General features: G+C 43.7%; 1 protein-coding gene across 1 annotated transcript in view; it reads left to right on the forward strand.

Moving 5' to 3' along the window:
* LOC126108866 (uncharacterized) overlaps positions 1-27,292 on the forward strand; it is a 183,768-nt gene that overhangs the window by 106,798 nt on the left and 49,678 nt on the right. The gene's annotated exons all lie outside the window — the stretch shown is intronic.

Genomic DNA, 27,292 nt, shown 5'->3' on the forward strand with positions numbered 1-27,292 from the left:
TGTAAATTAGTTCAAAAGTGAACAATAAACACTGCAAGTGGCTAAATTAATTACTTTTCGAAACAAGCAATTATAGAGTCAACCCCTGCACCACCAGATTACAGTAATACTCAACAACATTTGCTGTATATACGTAATTAAAATCTCTAACATGGCAGCAGTCAGGAACAGTAAAATTACGGAAGCCATAGGAATCGCACAGCCAACCAGTGGTACGTCAGATGTTTATTCACACTTTTCCCTTGCTTCACTGTTCATTGAGCCATGTGGCTATACCTTAGCATTTATATGGGACATTTTAGTGTTGACTGAGCTTTATGACATGTTTTCTCTTTTCACACAATAAGTTAACACACGTTACTACTTCTTCCAAGGAAGAAAGGTTTACATCTGTTTAAACCTAGGTAAGGATTCGAATAAACTTGTGAAGTACAACTAGCTGGTGCATGATTCCCATTCTTTCAATACATCATTAAGTTATAGTAAGACAGTCACATGCAAGCCAACTTTTACTTCAAGGATCATGAAACGGCATCACGGTATTACCGCCTCTAGCCTCGAAGACTTCGTCAAGTCGGCGGGGAAGAGAGTTCCGAAAGTTTCTTCAGATACGCAGCATCTGTCCGAGGCCTCCCACTGCTGCATCAGATCCCGCAGAGCTACCAGTGTGTGGGGATGTCGGCTGCCACGTCTCAGCCGCTGTTCCAGACAGTACCGTGCAACGTCTGCGGCTCTGAGACCGGGTTGTCTAGTGTTCGCCTCGAGGTGCTGCAGGGCGCCCGAGTGTTCGTGAAACCGGGAGTGTATGCACGCAGCCCTGGGAACACGACTGTGTGTGTCATCTTCTACAACGCAAGTGTCCAGAGAATAGGGCAACACTTCGTCACCGACAATGTTGAAATAAACGTGCTGGTTCAGGTTCACACTGACCGTAGTGACTGAATCCAAGTCGCGGTGATAGAAACACCCCTATGACACCGTGGAACCACCAGCGGCTTGACCTGCATCCTCTATAGGCCGTCGGTCCCATCGCCACCTCCATAACTTCAGAAGAGGCGACATCGCGCGACTCGCGTGACGCACCTCCGCCCAGCCACCGTCCGTCTCTGCGTGGTTTGGCCCACTCGAGACGCGCAGCTGTGTGTGTCTGTGTGAGCGACGGCCGCTGACTCCAAATGTCGAGCCTGTGCAGCCGCCTTCCGAACGATTGCTAGGCAGCTGGTTCAGATGGAGCTGCTTTGCCAGGCATTGGCAATTTGCGTCTCGTTTGAAACCGATCGCCAGTCACTTGGAGTGACACTCGTCAACAGCCCTGTCGGCTGGGATCTTTTTACGCCACTGCCTCACATCACTACGAGTGGTTCACCATTCGTTGCAGGTACTTGGACAGTCCACATTGATAGACAAACAAATCGTGTAACTTTACTAGTGGTGTGGTCGTGGACATGTCGAAACGCAAAAATTCCTTTCTGCCACTTCTCGACATCTCCACGTCGACGCAGGTGACCGCCCTGATCCCACGCGAGCGACTGGCACGTACACACCGCGATTGTCACCTCACCGTCACCGCTGACGTCAGCGGTGGAGCGTCACGTGACCGCCTGGTTCCTCCCCTGCAGCACGGCATCCAGCCCTCCAAAGCGACCTCTGTGCTCAATTAAGTGGAGGCATAGCATTTCGTCTGATGAGATTAGTTCATGCTTTCCAGAAGGTCTGCGTTTTGTACACTTTTAGCCAACATTAATTCGTCTATGATAAGCATCAGGTGGGAAATAACTTTGTAGTTGGCGATTCAAGCACACTTTGTTCGTTTTTCACTCATAAATGGTGTACCATAATCGGTGGATTACTTTCTTTCTACAAAAGACACATCGTTTTACGATCACCACCCAAGTGTTGTTATTGGTTAGAGGCATATGTGTACTGTTCACTGAACATACACAAATTACCAATCTTAGTTCCTCATTTGCATATAATGCCATTTTAATATCATAAAGGAAAACGTTCCTGATGTTCTGCAACTACTATTTACATAATCACGGACTAGGATTCATGTTCTTATGCTGAGATATGATGGGTTGTGATTAAATTCGTAACATCTGCACAACATTGGGAAAATGTTTCCGTTGTGATATTATTTTCGTGCTCTGTCGATGATCGGACGATAATTCATTTACTTAGTTTCATTTTCTGTCAAATATGGTTATGTCTCCGTCATACACACATGAAAAAAGTTTTGCATCACCCCAGTTCCCAGAACTGCTGAAGATAGACGTTGACTGTGGATATTGTATCACAGTTACAGTCCCTTCGACTGTTCAGAGATGTCACTAAACCCGCCCAAAGACGTAAACAACCGTGCGTGAGCAGCGCCTACTAGACGGAGGGGATCCGACAGTTCCAGTCGTTCCACCAGGAAGGAGGCACATGGCTGGTGTTGTCTGTAGTCCAACCGTGCCTAGACGGTCAATACCGCGGTTCGATCGCGTCCGCATTGTTACTTTGTGCCAGGAAGGTCTCTGAACATGAGAAGTGTCCAGGCCTCTTGGAGTGAACCAAGGCGATGTTGTTCGGACATGCAAGAGATACAGAGAGACAGGAACTGCAAATCACATGCATCGCTCAGGCCGCCCAAGGGCTACTACTACTTCAGTGGATAACCGCTACCTACGGACTATGGCTCGGAGAAACCCTGACAGCAACGCCACTGTGTTGAATAACGCTTTTCGTGCAGCCACAGGACATCCTGTAACACCTGAAACTGTGCGCAGTCGGCTGCATAATGCGCAACTTCACTCCCGACGTCCGTGGCGAAGTCCATCTTTGGAACCACGACACCGTGCAGCGCGGTACGTGACCCACCAACCAATCTGAGGGATCTACGCCGATTCGCCGTTGAGGAGCGAGACAATCTGGACCAACAGTGCCTTGAAGAACTTGTGGATAGCACGCCACGACGAATACAGGCATGTATCAATCCCAGAGGACGTGCTGCTGGGTATTAGAGGTACCAGTGTGTACAGCATCTGGACCATCACCTCTGAAGGAGGTCGCTGTATGGTGGAACAACGTGAAACGTGTGGTTTTCTTGACCAATAAAAAGGGCGTAAATGATGTTTATGTTGATATCTATTCCAATTTTCTGTACTGGTTCCGGAACTCTCGGAACCGAGATGATGCAATCTATTTTTTGATGTGTGTATTAAGCAGTGAAATACATCTCAACATATCCATATCTTACTAAGCGAGCTAATAAGATTACTGAAACGTTGACCTGTCGCATTCAAAAGGGTAATTAGATTAGGAAGGAAGACTCTAAAGCAGTAGATGAGTTGTCCTATTCAGGCAGCAACATAATTGTTTGCAGCCGAAGTAGACAGGACATAAAATACAGACTGGCTAGGGCTTGGAAAACATCTCTGGAAAAGAGTAATTGTTTTGCTGTTTAACATAAATTTGACCTTTACGCTGTCATTTCTTAAGGTACTTGTCACGAGTGTAGTCTTGCATCGAAATGAAACATGGATGGTAAGAAGCTGACACAAGAAGAGAATATGAGGTACTGAGATGTAGTGCTAGAGCAAACAGCTGAAGAATAGGTGTTTAGATGGTTTAATTAATGAGAAGATACTGAATAGAATTAGAGACAGTAAAAAATATGCCACAACTTGAGTGAAAGAAGGGATCCGTTGACAGAACACCTCCTGGGACGTCAGCGAATCGTCCGTTTGGTAATGGAGAAGTAGTGTGGGGAGAAAAACTTGTAGAGGGACACCGAGTGATGAGTACAGCAAACAGGTTCAGATGAACGCAGGCTGCAGTAGTGGAGGGGCTCGCACAGGATACTGTAGCATGGAGAGCGGCATCAAACCGGTCTCCGAACTAACAATGACAACGACAAATAACTACGACAATTGTAATGATAACAGAAATAACGTTATTTCTCACTAATCTGAAATCTGAATCTTTCTGACAGATGGAAACTGTGTGTCAGACTGGCACTCAAACCCAGTCCTCCTCCATTTGCGGACACTTCTCACACCAACTGTAATGTCGAGATATCAACAACAATGTGGGCATTGTCGGTCCGCCTTGATGCAAAATATTTTTGTTGTTCATTTATTTATTTTTTTCATTGCCCATGTTAGTTTCAGAGACAAATATCGCCATCAATGTAAAACATGCAGAAAATAGCACAGCTATAAAACGGTGTAAAACGTTATTACATGTTTACTGTTTGTTTTTTAAATATTGTGTTCTGTGGGTACTTTCATAATAGCTTATTTATTATACATTACAGCGTGGTTTTAAGATTCGTGTTGGTGTTTGGGGCATATTTTCTGTGTTTTTCTGCTGCCGTTTTTCTCAACATAAATCATGTCATTTGCAACTGTGTGAGCGACTATTAGTAAACAAATACGAAAACGTGAACTTACGTATGTTAGCGTTATGCAGTTGGGACTACGGTAGTGTTGTGGATACAGTTTTGGTGTGTACTAGGTTGTTACATAGTTTCTCGTGTACTCATGTTCGCTGGACGGCTTGCAGCTAGTTCTATACACAGAAAAACATAACTGTCGCACTTCTTTCATAATGCATAACGTTACTCCAACTTGCCGCTGGCGTGTCTCGCGAGAAATGTATCACACGTTGCAAGAAGGTTATGAAAATTTAAGCGCGAGTTCTGACGACTTCCGTTCCTCATTTATGTGTCTCTGTCTGATGGGCGAGTGGTTCTTTTGCAAGTGTGTGCTTTCTGTTGTGTGTCGTGCGTCAGTTCTCTCAGAGCAGTGAAGATTGTGTCGTTGAAAAGTGTTGTTTCTTCGTTTATTATGTTTTTCCCTTCCACTATTGCTATTGTTGTTGGTATAAACAGAAAAACTTCTGGGATAGAATAAAATGACCAACCTAAGTGATTATCCAACACAAAGATATCAAAGGAACCCAGAGACATTAATAAAAAGCATCACACGCATCCTCACACAGAACCAGACAAAAAGAATGATACAAAGGAGTCCTGGAGCTCCACTCTTAACAGGCCTCCCAAAGGTCCACAAACTTCTCATTCTAGTCAGGCCAGCGGTGGACTTCAGAGAGACACATGTACACACTCCTAGAGAAAACATACACATACACAAACAACAGAAGCTTCAAAACCACAGAAGACATAATAGAGAAAATTAAGAACATCCCCCCAACAGCAAAACTTGTATCTGGACATTACGTCCATGTACACACACATACTCACAGAAGAAACTATAAACACTATAGAACAACAGCTAAAGTACAAGAAATTCCCAGAAAGACAAATAAATGAAATCTCATCCATTCTTAGTCTAATCACTGAACAAAACTACTTCACTTTCAGCAACAACTTCTGTTTGCAAAAAGAGGGGCTAGCCATGGGATATCTCCTCAGTGGGAAATTAGTAGGCATATTCTTGGATCGTATAGAGAACACAATATTCAACAACTTTCTAAAACAAGATGAGTACAAAATAATTGACTGGTACCGATACGAGGATGACATAATTGTCTTATAGATGAAACACAAAACAGTTGAAGAGCTACACAGTAACATCAACACAGTACTACCTTAGCCCCACTTCAGAAAGGAAAGAGAAAAAAAAAAACAAGAATCAAAATTTCTTGAATCTTACAGTTACAAGAAACAAGCACCAACATTATTTTTCCATCTTCAGAAAATCCACATCCACAACCACTGCTACCCGTATCTCATCCAACCACCATACATTCAGTAAATATACCAGCTTTGCACCCATGCTCCACAGGATAAACAGAACATGCCTTAAACTGAAGAGTACACACAGGAACTAAATATAATCAAACACAGCCGGTCGGAGTGGCCGTGCGGTTCTAGGCGCTGCAGTCTGGAACCGCGAGACCGCTACGGTCGCAGGTTCGAATCCTGCCTCGGGCATGGATGTGTGTGATGTCCTTAGGTTAGTTATCATTAAGTAGTTCTAAGTTCTAGGGGACTAATGACCTCAGCAGTTGATTCCCATAGTGCTCAGAGCCATTTGAACCATATATACCAGCTTATTTTAATGTTATTCTCAGATATGTACATACTACTCACACAGCTGATACTATCAGCTGGTCTAATGACATTTCTCAAAATATTGCAGTGTTCTCTGTAATTATCTCTAGTTTTACACGGTTGCTGTTTGTCACTTGTAAAAATGGACATCTTTTTCCTGGAAAATATGGAAGGAACATACGTGAAGTATTACATCTTACATCCAACCTGTGGCTACCGGTGACGCCTCAGGAGTTGACTGAATGACTTCGCCGCAGCTGGGTAGGGGCTCACAATCACGGCCGGCCGCGCCGTGCCACGAGTCACGCGTGCGGCGTGTCTGGCCCACGGGCGGCGCGGGCCCGGCCTGCCTGCCGCTCGGCTCCGCTCGGCTCCGCTCGGTCCTTCTCGGGGGCGCCCGGAAGAGCGCGGCGCTTCACCCGGCGTCGCGGTGCGGCGTGGCGTCTTCCGGCCGGCACAAGTCCCTCGAGTTCGGCAGACTCGCGCTGTCAGCGCTGTCTACCCTTCGCTGTGTGATCTCGGTACGATGGAGGTTCACTGGGCCAGTGGCTGTTTGCACGAAGGAGGCAGTCGAGCGACCTACCGTCGCGACTCTTTAAAATGAGTGGCAGTGACAGAAGAGAGCGAAGCGGTTTCTCAATTCATATACGTTACAGGTAGTGCATATCCACTGTGAAACGGCATTAGATGTACATGTACATGGATGCTCTGCAGATCACACCTAAGTGCCTGGCGGAGGGTTCATCGAATGACCTTCACAACAATTCTCGATTATTCCAATATCCAACAGTGTGAGGAAAAAACGAATGTCTATACTTTTCTCTGATAGCTCCCGTTTCCTTTATTTTATTACGACGATCGTTTCTCCCTAAGTATGTCTGTGTTAGCAAAATATTTTCGCATTCGAAGGAGAAAGTTGGTGACTGAAATTTCGTGAGATGATTGTGCCACAATGAAAAACGCCTTTTTGATGTCCACCCCTAATTCTGTAACATGTCAGTAACACTGTTTCCCCTATTTCGGGGTAATACAGAACGTGCAGCTCTTCTTTGAACTTTCTCAATCTACTCCATTAACCCTATCTGGTGAGGATCCCACACTGTGCAGCGATTCTCCAAAAGAGGGCATACAAGAGTAGCGTAGGCAGTCTCTTTAGTAGATCTGTTACATTTTCTAAATATTCTGCTAATGAATCGCAGTCTTAGGGTTGCCTCCCCCTCAACATTTTGTGTTCTTCCCAATTTAAGTGGCTCGTAATTATAATTCCTAGGGTTTTAGTTCAATTTCCGGGCTTTAGATTTAGTGACTTATTGTGTAACCGAAGTTTAACAGATTCCTTTTAGCACATATGGAGGACTTCATTATCTAGGATCAATTGCCACTTTCCAAAATATACAGGTATATTCTCTAAATCGTTTTGCATTTTTTGATCTCAGGTTTTTCCTCAGATTGTTACGAAATCATTTGTATAGATAATGAACAGCAGTGGGCCTATAACACTACGTTGGGGAACGCCAGAAATCACTTATGTTTCACTCGATGACTGTCAGTTATAAGAAACTGTGACCTCTCTGACAGGATACCACGAACCCAGTTAGCTAACTTAGATGATATTCCATAAGTACCCAATTTCAGTACAAGCCGCTTGTGTGGTACAGTGTCAAAGGCCTTTTCGAAATCCTTGTCGATAGCACTCAACACTTCGCGCTTCACAAGAATGATGTTTTCTGAATCCGTCTTTACTGTGTGTCAATAGACCGTTTTCTTCGAGATAATTCATAGTCCTCACACGCAATATATGTTCCAAAATCCTACTGGATATCGACGTTAATAATATGGACCTGTAATTTACTGGATTACTTCTTCCACCGTTCTTGAATATTGGTGTAACCTGTGCAGCTTTCCAATCTTTTCATACGGATCTTTCGTCCAGCGGACGGTTGTATAAGGTTGTTATGTATGGAGCTGTTGCATCAGCATACTCTGAAGGAAACGTAATTGGTATGCAGTACGGACCGGAAGACTTGCTGTTATCAAGTGATTTAAGTTTCCTCACAAATCGGAGGATATGTGCCTCTAGGTTACTCATGTGGAGAACTGTTCTTGATTCGGATTCTGGAATATGCAGAAAGAGTTTAAAGATTTGATTGACAATGAAACAGGATAAAATCACGAATGTCGACAGACGAGATTCCTTGTTTTGTACATCAAAAAGCACTTTGTGCTAAATTTGCAGGCCTTTGGCACATGGCGAAATTGGAAGAAAGCATAGTATAATTGCTGAAGTCACACGCATCTTCCGTTTTCAGCTGCAACGGTTTTCAGTGAAACTGAACGATTCCTATGGAGACTTCATATCGTACTGCAAAGTATGTAGATTATGTCGAGAGACATGCCTGGAGCAAGCGTTTAATTTTTTGACGCAAAAAGGAATGCAGGAACGAAAATTAAAACATGTGCAATCTAGAGCAGATTTCACATTTTAACTGGACTTGACTGCACACTGCCCACAGTAATGCACTGCACGCAAACTTTTTCCTCATTTGATGGGGATGCATTTAAAAAGAAAATCGCGTTTCTGGAATGGACACATACTGACAACGACAGTCGAGTTCCCTAAGATCACTGGTGTTAAAGGAAATACGGAGTTTGAAGAACACGTTGTGGCCTAGAAAGAATTACAAGGGTAGTTTTATAAAGTTTTTGAGATTTTTAAAAGTTTGTTTACATTACCGCTTCATTGCGTATTAATACAGGTTACGTAACATCAGTGCTCTTGTGCCAAGTTATCCTCTTCCTTTGTGTAAATTTTTCTGTCAAAACATGTCTAGCAAATGCGATGTTTGCTGTAGAAATCTGAAGGCGGGAGTGCGAAGACTGTGTAGGTTGTGGTTTATTGGGGCGAATGTAGCGGCGAGGAAACTGGATGGATAAAGACGCTCCTCCATGGAAACGTAAGTTATGTACAAGGGGGAAAGGTAGAAGCAAAAGGGGAAACTGTTGAAAAAACTTCGAAATTCTGTTAGTAAATCAGTTTGGCTTGCTATCAGAAGTAGTGGAGGAAGGGCCTCATCCAGATGTAGTTGAATGTATTTTGAAGCAGAATATTAGCTTCAAGAAAAAAAGACATGTAGGTATCAAATCAGAATAGGAAAAGAAGATTATTGCTTCTAGTTAACAGTTAAGGCCAGGAGCTTCAGGAGGAATTAGGTGCAGCGTACCAGCTCACAAGTTTTGTGAAAACAATGCTAGGGAGATGTAATTACAGTTGGGGCAGCAGGAAACAGCCTGTGGTGTGAATCCAAGGTGTACAACTGCGAGAGACTTGGATGAAATAGGAACATGAACTGGCCACACAAATGTGGTGTTTGTGGAGGTCTTTCAGCGCCATGTTCGGTCCTGCGTAAACACTGCTGTAAGGCGTGTTAACACTCTGGCTTGCTATCAGAAGTAGCGGAGGAACGGGATGTTCCAGATACCCCCAAAACCTCACATATGCGATGTTCCTGTTGACACTACTGGTAGGTGAGGACACACTACGCATGGCCTGCACCTAAATAGGAAGGGGAATGATAAGTCAGCTTCTCTATTAGCAGATACTTTAAGGGGGAGCCTCAGTCACACGAGGGTGACCCCTGTGGTTAATGGGACCAGGTAGACAGGTTTCTTATGTTAAGGTCAAAGTCCAAACAGGCAACACTAAAAAAAAATAGAATAAAAGAAGCTCCATGTACAGTAAATAGGGATGAGCTAAGCGTAGTATCAACTTACTTCATCAGAATATCAGGGGAATAAAAAATAAAGTAGATGATCTGTTAGTATGTGTAGATGACCTCACAAATAACAATGAGATTGATATACTTTGTCCGAACACCATGTAACTGTGGTGATGGATAGTGTCAGTATAAATTAGTATAATTTAGCCTCTTACACTTCCAGATATAGCATGGATAAAGGAGTGGTTGCCGTTTACAAAAGCAAGGATATACACTCCTGGAAACGGAAAAAAGAACACATTGACACCGGTGTGTCAGACCCACCATACTTGCTCCGGACACTGCGAGAGGGCTGTACAAGCAATGATCACACGCACGGCACAGCGGACACACCAGGAACCGCGGTGTTGGCCGTCAAATAGCGCTAGCTGCGCAGCATTTGTGCACCGCCGCCGTCAGTGTCAGCCAGTTTGCCGTGGCATACGGAGCTCCATCGCAGTCTTTAACACTGGTAGCATGCCGCGACAGCGTGGACGTGAACCGTATGTGCAGTTGACGGACTTTGAGCGAGGGCGTATAGTGGGCATGCGGGAGGCCGGGTGGACGTACCGCCGAATTGCTCAACACGTGGGGCGTGAGGTCTCCACAGTACATCGATGTTGTCGCCAGTGGTCGCCGGAAGGTGCACGTGCCCGTCGACCTGGGACCGGACCGCAGCGACGCACGGATGCACGCCAAGACCGTAGGATCCTACGCAGTGCCATAGGGGACCGCACCGCCACTTCCCAGCAAATTAGGGACACTGTTGCTCCTGGGGTATCGGCGAGGACCATTCGCAACCGTCTCCATGAAGCTGGGCTACGGTCCCACACACCGTTAGGCCGTCTTCCGCTCACGCCCCAACATCGTGCAGCCCGCCTCCAGTGGTGTCGCGACAGGCGTGAATGGATGGACGAATGGAGACGTGTCGTCTTCAGCGATGAGAGTCGCTTCTGCCTTGGTGCCAATGATGGTCGTATGCGTGTTTGGCGCCGTGCAGGTGAGCGCCACAATCAGGACTGCATACGACCGAGGCACACAGGGCCAACACCCGGCATCATGGTGTGGGGAGAGATCTCCTACACTGGCCGTACACCACTGGTGATCGTCGAGGGGACACTGAATAGTGCACGGTACATCCAAACCGTCATCGAACCCATCGTTCTACCATTCCTAGACCGGCAAGGGAACTTGCTGTTCCAACAGGACAATGCACGTCCGCTTGTATCCCGTGCCACCCAACGTGCTCTAGAAGGTGTAAGTCAACTACCCTGGCCAGCAAGATCTCCGGATCTGTCCCCCATTGAGCATGTTTGGGACTGGATGAAGCGTCGTCTCCCGCGGTCTGCACGTCCAGCACGAACGCTGGTCCAACTGAGGCGCCAGGTGGAAATGGCATGGCAAGCCGTTCCACAGGACTACATCCAGCATCTCTACGATCGTCTCCATGGGAGAATAGCAGCCTGCATTGCTGCGAAAGGTGGATATACACTGTACTAGTGCCGACATTGTGCATGCTCTGTTGCCTGTGTCAATGTGCCTGTGGTTCTGTCAGTGTGATCATGTGATGTATCTGACCCCAGGAATGTGTCAATAAAGTTTCCCCTTCCTGGGACAATGAATTCACGGTGTTCTTATTTCAATTTCCAGGAGTGTAAATACAAAACTGGAGAAGTAAGTAAATTCTGCATTGATCAGCACTTTGAAGTTTGTGCATATAAACTACAGCTAGATAATGTAGTGTTGATGCTAGCAACAGTGTACAGGTCCCCATTAGGAGATTGGGAGCTACTCATAAAAAAGTTTACGCTGTCTATCATACAAAAACAGGAAGTTATTAATCTGTGATGATTTCTATGTAAACTTTCTAACCAGTTCAGATGGGAAAAGTGTAAGTGTTATTTATTACATATAGAATCAGCTATCAATTTCCCTACACGTATAGCTCAAGACAGTAGCGCTCTAATAGATTATGTATTTGTACAGCAAGAGGGTGTAAAACTAAAATATGCTTTCCCATTGATAAATGGATTATCAGCCCATGATGTACAATTGATTAAATTAGAAAACACAGCAAGGTGTGCAGTTCAGAAACCATGAAATAAAACTGTACGGTTGCTCAACCCAGTGTTTATTGAACACTTCAGAGGAAATTTAAGAAATGTTAATTGGGGAGATGTATATAACGAGCCGAAAGCACTTGTGACCGGGCATGGCCCGTGAGCTGATGTCTTGGCCACCCCTTCTCTAAGGATTTCTCCCATTTCTACACTCCTCATTTCTTTCGTGATTTCTGCAAACACTAACACATGTACTCGTACTGATAAATAATTAAAATACAACCTACTGGTCAATTTTGATTAATGGGTATTAGGCCACGTTCCATAGCGTATTTCTGTGCCAAAGACTTCGTCCCCTAAATCTGGAGGCACCACCAGAGACACTACCAGAGGCAATAAGCACTGAGACATCAGTACCTTAACGAAACGTGAAAAGAAACCTGTCCGAGATTTCAATTTTTATGTATTCTAGAGCTTCCAGCAGATAAGGCAATGGTACAATGCTAATGAAATAACGAACCTACTGCAGTATAACTGGCGTTGTATAACAACCAGGAAGGTACAGGGAGTTCAAAAGCTATCCTCCAACAGCAATACTTTGGGAAATGCATCAGCAAGTGAAAGCCTCCTCGATTTCTCCCACAGACTATAAATGTCTTTTTAAATCAGATCTGGTCCCACCAAGATTGTGTGGTGTACCAAAAATTCACAAACCCATCATTCCATTAAGACCAGTTGTTAACGCTATGGACTGTTCGACAAGCATGGCGGCCAAGCACTTTGCAAGTCTTCTACAGTCCTCTGTAGCAAAAAAAGACATATAAAAGGTTTAGTTCATTTATGCAAAAAATAGAATCCTTCATGCTGAGCCCATCACATATTAGCCTATTTAGACATTCTATCACTGCTTACTAGAAGAAGCAGGCAGAAGTTGGCAGGACATATTCTGAGGCATCAAGGGATCACCAGTTTAGTACTGGAGGGCAGCGAGGAGGGTAAAAATCGTAGAGGGAGCACGATGTCACATATAGAAATTACACTCTTAGGCAAAAAAAGGAACTATCTGAAAGGTCCAGATGTTCCGTACATGAACAGACAAACAAGTGGATGACTTATTCGAGAGAGAAGCTTCACAGATTAAGCAAGTCAATAATGCGTCCTTATGTAAGCAATGCATCCTGATGTAAGCAATTTTTCAGCTTCGCATTGATTGACAGAGTTGTTGGATGTCTCCCTGAGGAACATCATGCCATATTTTGTCCAAATGGTGCGTTAGATCCTCAGAATCTCGACCTGGTTGGAGGTCCCTGCCTATTTGCTCCAATTATATCAATTGGAAAGAGGTCTGGCAAAGTTATTGGCCAAGGTAGAGTTTGGCAAGTCCAAAGACAAATAGTAGAAACTCTATGTGTGAGTGGGCGTTATCTTGGAAAAAAAATTAGCCAATGATGGCTAACCTAGAAGGGCAGCAAAATAGGGTGTAGAACACCATAGGCGAACTGGTGTGCTGTAAGGGTGCCACAGATGACCACCAAACAGGTCCTGCTGTGAAAACAAATGACACCCCTGAGCATCAATCCAGATGGTCAGACCATATAGCGGACGACAGTAAGATTGGTATCCTACGACCATCAGGGGCATCTCTAGACGTGACTTCGGCCAGGAATCTCATTGACTGTAACAGTCTTCTATGATGAGCCTCACTTCTAACTGAGCCCCAATGTCCAGCAAAGATGTGTCTGGAGATGCCTTGGAGACTGGGGGGGTATCAACCTGCCTGTCGCCCACCATAAGTCCCAACAACCGGGAGTGATGGTCTGGGGTGCCGTTCACTTTCATAGCAGGACCACTTTAGTAGTCACCCGCAGAGCTGAGCGATATGTCCACGTCCAGTTTTGTTGCCCGTCATGGCAAGCCATACTGGCCTTACATATCAGCAAGGTATTGCTCGCCAAACATACCTTGACTAGGAAGGGCGCCAAACCTCTACCCAACTGACAACGTTTGGGGCATGCTGGGCAGGGCCCTCCAACCATCTCGGGGTTTTCATGACTTAACCTGCCAGCTGGACATGTCCCTCAGGAGGACATTCAACAGCTCTGCCAATAGATGCGAAGCCGAATAACTGCTTGCAGAAGGACCAGAGGCGGACCAAAGCATTATTAACTTCGCTCAGTTTGTGAGGCTCTGGAATAAATCATCCAGTTTTGTGAAACTGTATTCATTAGAACATTATGGGAAACACACTCAGGACAGTTACAACGGAGTTCTATATGTAAAACTGGAAGGAACAGCTCATCAGCCCAGCAAGATAAATCACTATCGTTGGTTTTGTTATATTGATGATACTCATACTTCGTTATATAGCCTCATGGACAAAAATAACACAGAATTTCTAAACTTTCCGAATGATATTAGTTATAATATAAAATCCAGTATAGAAAAAGAGAAAGAAGTTGAAATATTTTAAAATGTACGGCTACTTAGAAAATCCACATATGTTAGGCACAGAAGGTCTGCAAAAACCTCACTCACACATGTGGATACATTCACAAAAATTCCAGTCATTGTCCCAAACTGAAAAGAGCAGTAATAAGAACATTGGTGGGCTTGGCTTAAATAATGTGTCACCAGAGTAGTTGGAGGAACGCCCCGACCATTCAAACACTACTTTCAGAAGAAATGATTAATCTGAGAAAGAGATAAATAGGGCAATAAGTCCATAAAGGTATGGAGCTTCTCATGAAGAAGAAACAAAGATTTACTCCCATTCGTAAAAGCAGTCATGGTTCACATGATCAGAGTACGAGGAATACATAGTATTGATGCAGTGTTTATACCAGTTACGAAGGAGCGTGAATATTTTGAACACTGTAAAGAATGTACGGCCAGCACTTGCCACAGGAGGAATATATACATTGTCTTGCACACACAGTCAAGCACACATGTGTAGTACAAACAGAAGTACTCATTTCTTGCTTAAGGAACAGAAGAGCAGTTGTCATCTGCGAAATAGCAATAAATCGGCAGTTGCAGAATATCCACTCGAACCAGGGAAACTAAAAGTTTGTCTCTGCAATACAGAACCAATATTACTGTGCTTGAATTTACAGAGAGGGCATTCAAATTCCAAAGCACGAAAGCAACTTTAACGGAAAGAAGAATGAGTGAAATTAGACTAGTTGCTCGCCTCAGTGCTGAATACAGAAACCAGCGCCAAGTGTTCCCCAGCAGAAGCTCGACAACACACGCACTCGTGACTCTGCGCTCTTAAGCAGCCGTCTGATGACGTCACAGCCCGACTGTGGCAGGGATCCGAACAAACAGTTCAGCTTGTAGAGTTTATAGAAGTTTCAAACTGCTGCCTGAGCCTTTATAGCCTCTGAAGATGTCTCCAGCATTTGGAGACGAAACGTTAGAGACCCTTCCGTTTTTTTTTTTTGAGTCATCTGTCTTCTCATTCATTTGATGTGGTCCACTACAAATTCCTCTACTATGCCAACCTCTTCATCTCAGTGCAGCACTTGCGACCTACGTCCTCAATTATTTGCTGGATGTATTCTCCAATTTCGTACCATGGAAGTCATTCCCTGATGTCTTAGCAGATGTCCTATCATCGCGTCCCTTCCACCTATTCCTTTCCTCTTCCATTCTGCGCAGAACCTCCTCATTCCTTTGTAAGTTGACCTAATTTTCAGCATTCGTCTGTAGTACATCATCTCAAATGCTTTGATTCTCTCCTTTTCCGGTTTTCCCACAGTCCATGTTTCACTAACATTCAAGGTTCTGCTCCAAACGTACATTCTCAGAAAATTCTTCCTAAAATTAAGGCCTATCTTTGATACTAATAGACTTCTCTTGGTCAGGAATGCCTTTTTCGCCGGTGCTAATCTGCTTTCGATGTCCTCCTTGCTCCATCTGTCATTGGTTATTTTGCTGCCTAGGTAGTAGAATTCCTTAATTAGATATACTTCGTGGCAATTAATCCTGATGTTATGTTTATCTCTGTTCTCATTTCTGCTACTTCCAATTCCTTTCGTCTTTCTTCGATTTATTCTCAATCCATATTTTGTACTCATTAGACTGTCCATTCCATTCAGCCCATCAAGTAATTCTTCTTCACTTTCACTTTCAGAATAGCAATGTCATCAGCGAATCGTATCATTCATGCCCTTTCAACTTGAATTTTAATCCCACTCCTGAACCTTTCTTGTATTTCCATCATTGCTTCATCGATGTACATACTGAAAATACGGGCGAGACACTACATCCCTGCCTACATCTTTTAATCCGAGCATTTCATTCTTGGTCATCCACTCTTATTATTCCCTCTTGGCTTTTGTACATATTGTGTATTACCTGTCTCTCTCTACAGCTTACCCCTGTTTGTCTCAGAATTTCTAACACTTTGCGCCATTTTACATTGCTCAACATCTTTTCCAGGTCGACAAATCCTATAAACGTAACTTTATTATTCTTTAGTCTTGCTTCTATCACGGACAGCAACGTCGGAATGGCCTCTCTGTTGCATTTAACTTTCCTAAGGCCAAATTGATAGTCATCTAACTTATCCTCAATTTTCTTTTCCATTCTCCAATATGTTATTCTTGTCAGCAATTTGGATGCATGAGCTGTTAAGCAGACTGTTCGATAATTGTCGCACCTGTCAGCTCTTGCAGTCTTAGGAATTGTGTGGATGATATTTTTCCGAAAACTAGATGGTATGTCGGCGGACTCATACATTTTACACACCATCGTGAATAGTCGCTTTGTCGCCAGTTCCCCCCTATGATTTTAGACATGCCTTATTTGATCTTAAGTCCTCCAAAGCTCTTTTAAATTCTGATTCTATTACTGGATCTCCTATCTCTTCTAAATCGACACTTCTTTCTTCTTCTATCACATCAGACAAATCTTCCCTCCTCATGGAGGCCTTCAATGTACTCTTTCCATATATCCTCTTCGACCTCCTTTTTGACGGTGAAATTCCCACTGCACTCTTAATGTTACCACCCTTTGCTAACAATTTCACTCAAGGTTGCTTTGACTTTCTTATGCGCTGACTCAGTCCTTCCAACAATCATTTCTTTTTCGATTTCTTCACATTTTTCAGGCCGCCATTTCGTCTTAGCTTTCCTACTCATCCTGTCTATTTCACCCCTCAGTGACTAGCATTTCTGTATTCCTGAATTTCCCTGAACATTTTTGAACTTCCTTCTTTCATCATGGGTAATAAAAGAAATACTTCAGTTATTTATTTTAATTCCCATGGTTTCTTTGCAGTTACTTTCTTTGTACCTATGTTTTTCTTTCCAACTTTTATTATTGTCCTTTTCAGAGATATCCATTCCTCTTCAAGTGGACTGCCTACTGGGATATTCCTTGTTGCTGTATCCATAGCCTTGCAGATGTTCAAGAGTATCTCGTCATTCCTTAGTACTTCTGTATCTGACACATTTGCTTATCGATTCTTTCTGACTTATCTCTTAAACTTCAACGTACTGTTTATCATTACTACATTGTGATATGAGTCTATATCTGCTCCTGCGTATGCCTTACAATCCACTATATCATTTCGGAATATCTGTCGGACCATGATGTAATCTAACTGTAGTTCCCCATGTCACCCAGCCTTTTCCAATTATACATCCTCCTCTTTTGGTTATGAGTTTTCGCTATTACTAGCCGAACTTTATTACAGAACTGAGTTAGTCTTTCTTCTCTCTCATTCCCTATCCCAACCCCATATTCTCCAGTGACCATTTCTTCCACGTTTTCCCATACAACTGCATTCCAGTGTCCCATGAGTAATGGAGTTTCATCTCCGTTTATATCCTGTATTACCCTTTCAATACCTTCATATATTTTTTTCTGTCTCTTCATCTTAAGCTTCCGACGTCGGCATGTAGTATCTGAACCATGGTTGTGGGTGTTGGTTTGCTGTCGATTGTGATAAGCGTAACTGTATCACTGAACTGTTCACTGTAATACGCTCTCTGCTCTACCTTCCTAAAGAATCCTACTCCCATTATACTGTTTCGTGCTACTGTTGATATTACCACAATAGAAGCCCAAAATACGACCGTCCCGCCCCGCAGCAGAACCCGTGGATAGAGACCTGCACCGGTGCCTGGTCACCTTCACAGCCTTGTACGACGATCCCCAGTCGACATTCGAAACCTGTACTCGCCGGTGAACACAAGCCCACTCCACTGATCCAGGTTCCGTTTCACGTGTCCCCTTAGGCAATTTCTTCGCACTCCAAGGTCCCAGGTAGTTGTTTACTGTTGTTCGTAGTGGTCGCCTAGTGACCACATTCATCGAGTGGAACTGGCTACTTGCTGACTGTGTCGACGAGCCTCCGAGTTGACACCAAACTGAGGGAGTACTTTTACAGATAGAGGCTCCAGCAAAACACAAGCGGAACTGAACCCACAGAGTTCTACCTCCATGATACAGAGGCACACAGGCAGTCATATGTGCCCCTGGATAGGACCAAAATTTCCTGCAGCTACTTCCTTAATTACCTTGGTGTCTCCCTCTTCTTGTCACTGCCATTTATGCAGCGCTGCGCGGATCTGTGAAAGTCGTTTGGTTCTCTCCTAAATCAACTGCACTACATTCCTGCAAAAAACTGTGGAGCAAATGTAGACAAACAAAACAACGCTGCAATTTCTGTTGGTTATTGAGCTGCCGCATATTGTGCTAAAGCATGGGAGAATGGCACTCATACAGTTAAGACATAAGGACCCATGTTGACTATTAATGACATTGCTACAACAGCTCCCACTTAGGGGTTGCATGTTCTGTCAAATTTTGTCCCTGCTAATCTCACAATCAAGGATGCCAAGGTACTAATTCCTATTTTTTCACTATTCTAGTCTACAAAATACAGTCAAGTTTCAGAATATCATCTGTCACATAAGCTGACTCCATTTTATTTTGAAAGGTTGAACAACATGGAATGGAACATGACAACGCTGCGAGCGGATGATCTGATCCTGTCCCAGTCAGTGCATGCTGTTCGGCGCATCACAAGAGCCACGTTCGGCAGGATGAGGTGTGAGAGGCGGCGTCATGTTCAGTTTAAGTGGAGGAATAAACCTGGTGAGTATATTATTGGGAAGTTCCTTATTGTTAAATAAAGTGCAATGTGCTCATTTAGGTATTCTATAAAAACTCTCGTCGATGCTTATGAACACATGATGATGGAGTTGCACCACATTTGAAAATTCAGTCCTAATAACAGTGCATAGAAATAAAAACATCAGAAGTAAATAATAATCACACTGGAGAAAAAAACAGTTATCTAATCACAACCGATTGCATCTAACAAGAGAAGATCACCAACCAGGTCTGATATACGAGACGCACACTTGCAAGGCGTGAGCCCCAGCTGTCTATGTCGCGCGGAGATTTGGGCCACGATTATGACTGTACGCAGTTAAGACCTTCTGACCACATAGCTTTTCAACGATCGTGTACCACTTGTTTCTGGCACGCTCCGCTGCGTTCGCCCATTGTCGGAGCTCGAACTACTGTACGGTACGGTGAGTGAGAGGTTCGCGTTTATAGTGCCGGTGAACCGACAAGCGAGAGTGTGGCACCTCCAGGAGGAGTATACAGTGACGGTCAAATTGCCACGTTTAGACGTCAAAGCTCGCGACAGTTCTGACCGGTAAGCGTCGCTATATGTGGCTATTCGACTAACTCTTACACGAGGCAAAAGAAACTCTATGAGCGTTTCTTTGTGCTACTATTTGTACCTTGCGATTTAGTAGCGGCAGTCATAGAGAAGACCCGTTAAATGGAGAGAAGAATAGTTGATTGACGTTAGACTATTCTTTATGAGAGGATGGTGGTGACAATGATGACGACACCCTTTCACCACGATCATTGTCGTCAAACAACTTCATTGGCACAATGCGACGGAGACGTAAAATCACGAACTGACTGTTTAGGAAGCTTGCTTTGAAGAAGTAATATTGTCAGATTTCACCTTGCGTATGTCCGTAACAGAGATCTGTGTGTGTGTGTGTGTGTGTGTGTGTGTGTGTGTGTGTGTGTGTGCGTGTGTTTTATAAAAACTGCTGCAGAATATGTCCTAAAATATTGCTAAACAGTGTTGACCATATATGCGCATGGCATTGAAATACTATCTGCTCATATTGCTTACCCGTTTTTCATGTTAAATGACATGTGTTCTACTTGAAGAACAAAGTTTCGAAGCACATGGGGCAGACGTGACCGGCTCCACACACGTCTTCCCACACTTGCGACACGAAGCGGGTCTGAGGGCTCTGGACGTCACCCCGCTGCACAGTACTCTGCACTCGTGCATCAGGCAGCTGCAGTGGGGCGCAGCCGGTGGCAGGCAACCCGCACCTACAGAACTCTAAAAACTCTGCATTCAAGACGTCTGAAATGAGTTATATCATAAGTATGGCCATTTATTTTAAGAGAGGGCGGGTGTTTGGTATCTAGGGTTCAGATCTGGCAAGTGTACGTTTTTCTCCTTACAAAAGAAGGTCGAGTTAGTTATGTTTATGTAGAAGGTTAAAAGTAATAAAAATGAAGGTTGAGGGCAGATTTCATTCGATGTCAGTTAAAGAGAGATCATGCTGACACAGCAGTAGAGCACACCGCCTCTAGCCCTGACAAGGGCCTGCGTTGGCCGACAAAGAGAGTCCACGAGTCTCTCCAGTTGTGTCGTGTTCAGCTGACGTCACTCAACAGGTCCCGTGGAGCCGCCAGACCGCAGGGACGTTGAGACCGCCGCAGTCCACACGCTGGAGCCAGACATCTGCTGTGAGGCTGAGACCGGATGGCTTAGCGGGCATGTCGGGATGCGGCAGGACGGCTGAGTGTTCGGCCGTCCAGCCAGGAGCGTGTCCACGCGGTCTGTGAACACGGCTGCTGTCTTGGGAGCGTCCCCAGGGCACTCAGCACGAAGGTGGCGCACAGGTCCGGATTACAAAATCACTATGCGATGTGATGCGATCTAGACTGCTCGCTCACTGAACTTCAGCACAGATCTCTCACACGTGACGTTTTAAGACTCCCGTTCATTGTCGTTGCGATAAAGGTGACAATGCAGGAAGGTACTGTAACTTTTCCGAAATTTTTAGACGCTACAGAGCGTACGGGGATCCACTACACGATGCCAACCCCAGCAGAACAGACACTAAGAGTCGCAAGAAACGACAGAGCCCGTGTCCTCAGAAATAGTGTAAAGTGCGTTATAAAAAGTAGCGGAATTTGGCACATTGTGTACATTTATTTACTTCTTTATGCGTTTATTCCACCTGATAAAATTAAGGCATTCGTGCACTCTCTTATATATAACCTGACATCTGAATGTGTCAACATTACGACATGCGAAGTACACGAGCAGCACGCGGTAGTGATAATTATACTACTTCTGCTAATAATAACAACAACAACAACAACAACAACAACAAAAATGGAGACACATAAGAACACACGTTTCTCTTGATGGGACATGCACAACTGTTGATACACATCCCAGTGATAAAATCAACTGCTGAAGTGCAATTTTGCAACTGTAGCATGTTATGCTTTATATCAGAATACACATACCACAAAAGTTGTAGCTCTGCATCTTTAAGTTGACATAGATGTAAAACAGTGTAACTGTTTCAAACTGTGGATGCATTACTTTTACATGTTTGTTCGCCTTTCTTTTAACAAATTACATAATGATAAAAATATCAAAACTGCAATTACTTAACATTATTGCTTCAGTACAAACAGTCATGATTGCACATGAGATTTGGCCTTGGAGCGGAGTGGAAGAGAAGGGATTCCTTTTCTCTCTCCCTCTGTCGCTCTTTGTTTTAACTCGCAACCGTCGATAGGTATCGAAAACTCTCGCTTCCCCACGGGACGTATGCTTCGAAAAGGATCGAGGCACAGGAAAGTTCCATCTGAGGTTACGTCCTGGTGAGGCTCTTGTTAATACTCGTACTTCTGTATTTATGGGAAGAATTGTCCGATTATCTACGGCTAGAAGTCGAAATCTGTCGTTTTGTAAATCCTGCTCGTAGATTGTGTGGTACGCGTTGGGCCAGATATAAGCTCAGATCTCAATTGAATTGCGATGAAGAGTGGATAGGAGTTTAAGAGAATTGCCTGGAAGAATAAATGCGGAAAGGAGTGGGACACTGGAGTGGAGAGCATTCATGAAATGCCTCTGAATTTCTCTTGGGCTGTAGATACTACGTTGATGAATACCACACAGGCAGTTCATTTGAACAGGAATGGACATCTATGAAAAGGGCATCACAGAAGTTGGACAAACAAATGACTGGCAACCAATGCTGTACAATCGCAATAAAGTCATGAGATGTTCAATTGAATCTTTTATTAGAACATGTTACGCGTTTTGGGATTACACCCATTTTCAGACATATGTTACAAACAAGTACAAAACATAAGCGAACAGCATACTCAACACGTCTCAACGTTAGAGAAAATGAGATGTGGTCATATGAGTTACATACCGCAAACTTCATCTCTTTCCTACCCAACCAGGCGTACAGCCTTGACAGCTCAAAGAAAGTGTCGAATAACATATGACTGCGGCTCGAGCAGTCTTGAAGCAGAGCGTATACTGACGCTAAACAAGTCAACCAGCAGCGAAGCGCCCTCGGTACATGTGCTCCATGTGTTTGCATGTAATTTAAGGATAATAGACTCATCATATAAATCTAACAGGGTGTAATTACGACTAGCAGTCGGAATAGTACTTCTGTACACGTCAACACTAAAAGATTTTTTAATTTTTCTTTAAACTCCAAATTTTTTTACATTGCCATACTATGCCTATAGCCAATAGTGGCACTAAACACAACTCAAACCATATGTCAATATAAAATAAATAATAGGGAGTGGGGGGGGGGGAGTTTCTTGGTGAATAAACGTTTCAACCTCTCAAATCTCTAAAAGAATACCACCAAATTAAATATAACCAACATTATCCATCATAAACTAAACCCCTGTGACCAGCTCCCGTACACAAACGTCTCAGGCGCCAACTGTTATAGCCAACGGCAACCACATCGGCGGAAGCCATCCGCCTATCGAGTTACAGCCAGGTAATACTCATGGGCCATGATTGCCCAGACAGAAGCCTTCAAACACCAACTTACACTTCTCTACCACATGGAAAAAGTTTAATGGTGAGAGAAAGAGCATTTTCATAAAATCGCAAAAGATACGTGAGCTATACCTCATACATTCCTTATATAAACTAGTGGCACGACAATTGCCCGAGTCCTACCTATGCCATCCGGATACCGGAGAGCTATAGATTTTTAAAAAACAAATACAAAACATTAAAAGTGTTAAAACTTTAGTCTAAAATCAATAAAATAAACCATGGTGTCACCAAAGAGCACCCACAGGGCACCAATGTGGACAAATCTGTAAATGCCAACCTATACGCCCATCTAACTTTCCTGTATGACGATAAACTAGCCAACCACTCGGCAAAAAACCTAGCTTATCATAACGGTACGTGGACAGAACACCACCAGCTCCTACAAAATACACAATCATACTTCTAATGAGGGGATAATAGATACCAAGTTCAAAACAGTATCCGTTCAAACAAGCCAGAAAACCAGTTGTTCCCACCGGAAGCCTGTTTATTAAATACTGGGTGTGCAGCGTGCTGTACACGCGCGTAGATCTCCAGATCTTCAAAGTTATCTAAAATCTTCGCTTTAGGTTATAAATGCTGAATTCTTAGGCTATCTTCTATCAGGTCCCGCTTTTGGCCAGTCTCCCTCATATGACACCCCAGCCCACTATTATTACTATAGTTATGTTCTCTAAACCTTGTGGCAAAATCCCTACCCGTCTGGCCAATGTATGTCCCAGCACATCCCCCACACTTAATTTCGTATATACCGGATTGCTGAAACTTATCTGTTTTCCCTTCGTCCTTATGTAGTAATATCCCCCCCCAACTTCTTCCTTGTATGGAAGCCTACGCGAACGCCAACCTCCCTGAATGCTCTAGTTATTTTTTGGCAACATGGTCCAACATATTCCATTGACACAATATTACTATTTAATTTTTGGCGGCCTGACTGCCGCGTCTTGTTAAGAATTTTAGCTCCAAACTCTCGTATAAATTTTTCCTAGTACCCATTAGCCCGTCGTAATTACACCCTGTTAGATTTATATCCTGAGTATATTATTATTGAATAACATGTGAATGCAGCGCCCCGACACTTTCTTTGCGTTATCAAGACTGTACGCCTGGTAGGGTAGGAAGAAGTTCAAGTTTGAGGTATGTAACTCATATGACCAGATCTCATTTTATGTAACGTTGAGACGTGTTGGGTGTGCTGTTCACTTATGTTTTGTACTTGTTTGTAACATATGTCTGAAGATAGGTGTAATCCCGAAACGCGTAACATGTTCTAATAAAAGATTCAATTGAAAATCTCATGACTTTATTGCGATTGTACAGCATTGGTGGCCAATTATTAACATAAAAATTATCGCAGTCCTCAGATGGGATTTTATGTCCTATATATCAAACAAAGATAGATGTAAGGAGCTAACGGAAAAGAAACCTTGGCAACCAAAAAAAAAAACACTGCAACTGATCGGTAAATGTAGAAGGAGCAAAAACGTTCAGAGGAACACAGGAATACAGCAGTATAAGTCACTTGGGGACGAAGTAACTAGGGGTAGATGTGAAACCAGAGCGAAATGGATGTAGGAAAAATGTGAAGAGAAAGAATAACACATGGGCATCTGAAAGATGTATTCATTGTACACATTAATCAAAAGAACATTTGACGTAATCTTTAAGAGTGCATCGGGAATTCCACTGTCAAATGCAGAGGAGAGTGTAGGAAGGTGTACAGAGTAAACTGAAGACACCTACGAGGCGAAAGACCCGTCTGATGACTTGACAGAAGAAGAAATGAGAATCACAGTGGAAGACACTGGAGATCCCACATAAGAGTCATAGCTTAACGCAGCTTTGGAAGGCAAAAGCGGTAGGTATCATACCTTCGGAGTTTCCGAAATCATTGGCGAAAGTGTCAACCAAGAACTACTGAAGTTGGCGTCTAGAATATACGAGAATGGCGCTATACCATTAGATACAACCCTGAAGATATAAGCAGATATTTGCGAGGCCTATCGCACGATCAGCTTAACACCTCATGTATGGAATTTGTCGACAGGAATAATATATACAGAGGAATGGAAAAGATAATAGAGGATATGACAGATGACGATCGTTTTGACTGTCAGAAGGCTAATGGCACAAGAGAGCGGCACGTCTGACATTGTAACTGATGCGGGAAGCAAAACTTGGAAAATAAAATGGACACATTCATAGTCCCTGAAAGGGAAAGCATCCGGAAATGTAAAATTCTGCAAAATGTTCGGAATATTGAGAAAAATAAGAGTAAGTTGCAAGGAAAGACGGGTAATACGTACAAGAACCGAGAGGGAACAATAAGTTTGCATGACCAAGAACAAAATGCTGTCCCATATTTGGCAAGTTCCATTCTTCACCGATTCTGCTGAGAACCTCATCATTTCTTTTCTTATCAGTCCATCTAATTTTCGACATTCTTCTCTAGCACCATATATCAAACGCTTCAGTTCCCTTCTGTCCCGGTTTTCCCACTGTCCATGATTCACTTTCATACAGTACTGTGCTCCAAACTTACACTATGAGTTACTCGTCCTCCAACTAAAACCGACATTTAATTGGATAGATAAAAAAAAAACTACTCACCAAGCGGCAGCAGCGCACACACATAAAAGATTGTTGTGATTAACAAGCTTTCTGGCCAGTGGCTCCTTCTTTAGGTAGGAGGGTTGAAAGGGAAGGCAGAAGGGTGATGGAAAAGGACTGGAGAGGTCTAGGAAAAGGGGTAGATTTTGGGAAAGTCACCCAGAACCGCAGGTCACGGGAGACTTACCGTACGATATGAGAAGGGTAGACTAATTGTTGGGGACTGCATCGGACGAGATTTGAAAACCTAAGATGGTTCAAATGGCTCTGAGCACTATGGGACTTAACATCTATGGTCACCAGTCCCCTAGAACTTAGAACTACTCAAACCTAACTAACCTAAAGACAGCACACAACACCCAGCCATCACGAGACAGAGAAAATCCCTGACCCCGCCGGGAATCGAACCCGGGAACCCGTGCGCGGGAAGCGAGAACGCTACCGCACGACCACGAGCTGCGGACTGAAAACCTAAGAGCTTAAAGGTGGAAGACGAGGTGATATGTACGACAGAGATTACTGCTAAGACATTTATCACAAGTTGTAAAGAGTGAGAAACTAAGTGCATTGTACATAAGAGAGGTGGGATGGGGCGGTGAAAAATAGATGGGAAAGACAATAAAAGATGCAGGAAACTGAAACGGAGTGAAGCAAAGAGTAGTTACAGTGATAAAAAGCTGGGTGGCGAGAACCAAGGACACGTTGTAGAGGTAGTTCCCACCTACAGAGTTCTGGGAAACTGGTGTCTGGGGGAAGAATCCAGATGGTGAAACAGGCGCCGAGGTCACGAATGTCATGCTGTAGAGCACGCTCTGCCACAGGATATTGTGAGTTGGCAGTGTATACCCTCACCCTATACCCATTCATCCTAACTGATAATCTGATGGTAGTCATGCCTGTGTAGAAGGCTCAACAGTGTTATAATAGCTGGGATATGACTTGTGTCGTTTCGCAGCTGGGTCTCCCTTTGATAGAATATGTTTTGCCAGTTAGAGGGCTATTATAGGTGGTGATAGGAGGACACACTCTTATTAACTTGTGATCACTGTTTTAGAGGTAATCTCTGTGTTGCATGTTACGCTGTGTTCCACCTTTAAGCTTTCAGGTTTCCAAATCCCGTCCGATGCAGTCCCCAACAGTCAGCCTTTCCTTCTCATCTTGTACGGTGAGACTCCATCACCCGCTGTTCTGGGTGACTTTCCCAAAATCTCCCCCTTTTCCTACACCTCTTCAGTCCTTTTCCTTCACCCTTCTTCTTTTCCCTTCAACCCTTCTGCCTGAAGGAGGAACCATTGGTTCCGAAAGCTTGCCAATCACAACAATGTGTGTTCTTCCGCTGCTTCGTGAGTAGATTGTTTTATCTATCCTATTAAATAATTTTATGAGTAATTGTTTGTTTTCGTTGTTACAAAACTGACATTTGATGTTAGTTGACTTCGTTCGGCCAGGAACATCCTCTTTGAATGTTCTTCTCTACTTTTTATGTTCTCTTTAACTTGTCCATTATGAGTTACTTTATTCTCAAGGTAGCGGAATTCTTTCAGTTGGTCTAGATCCTCGTCTACAGTTCTGACCTTAAGTTGAACACTGATCCCATTTCTGCTAGACTTCATTAATTTAGTCT

Source organism: Schistocerca cancellata, chromosome 11 (assembly GCF_023864275.1).
Source record: "Schistocerca cancellata isolate TAMUIC-IGC-003103 chromosome 11, iqSchCanc2.1, whole genome shotgun sequence".
Taxonomy (NCBI): domain Eukaryota; kingdom Metazoa; phylum Arthropoda; class Insecta; order Orthoptera; family Acrididae; genus Schistocerca; species Schistocerca cancellata.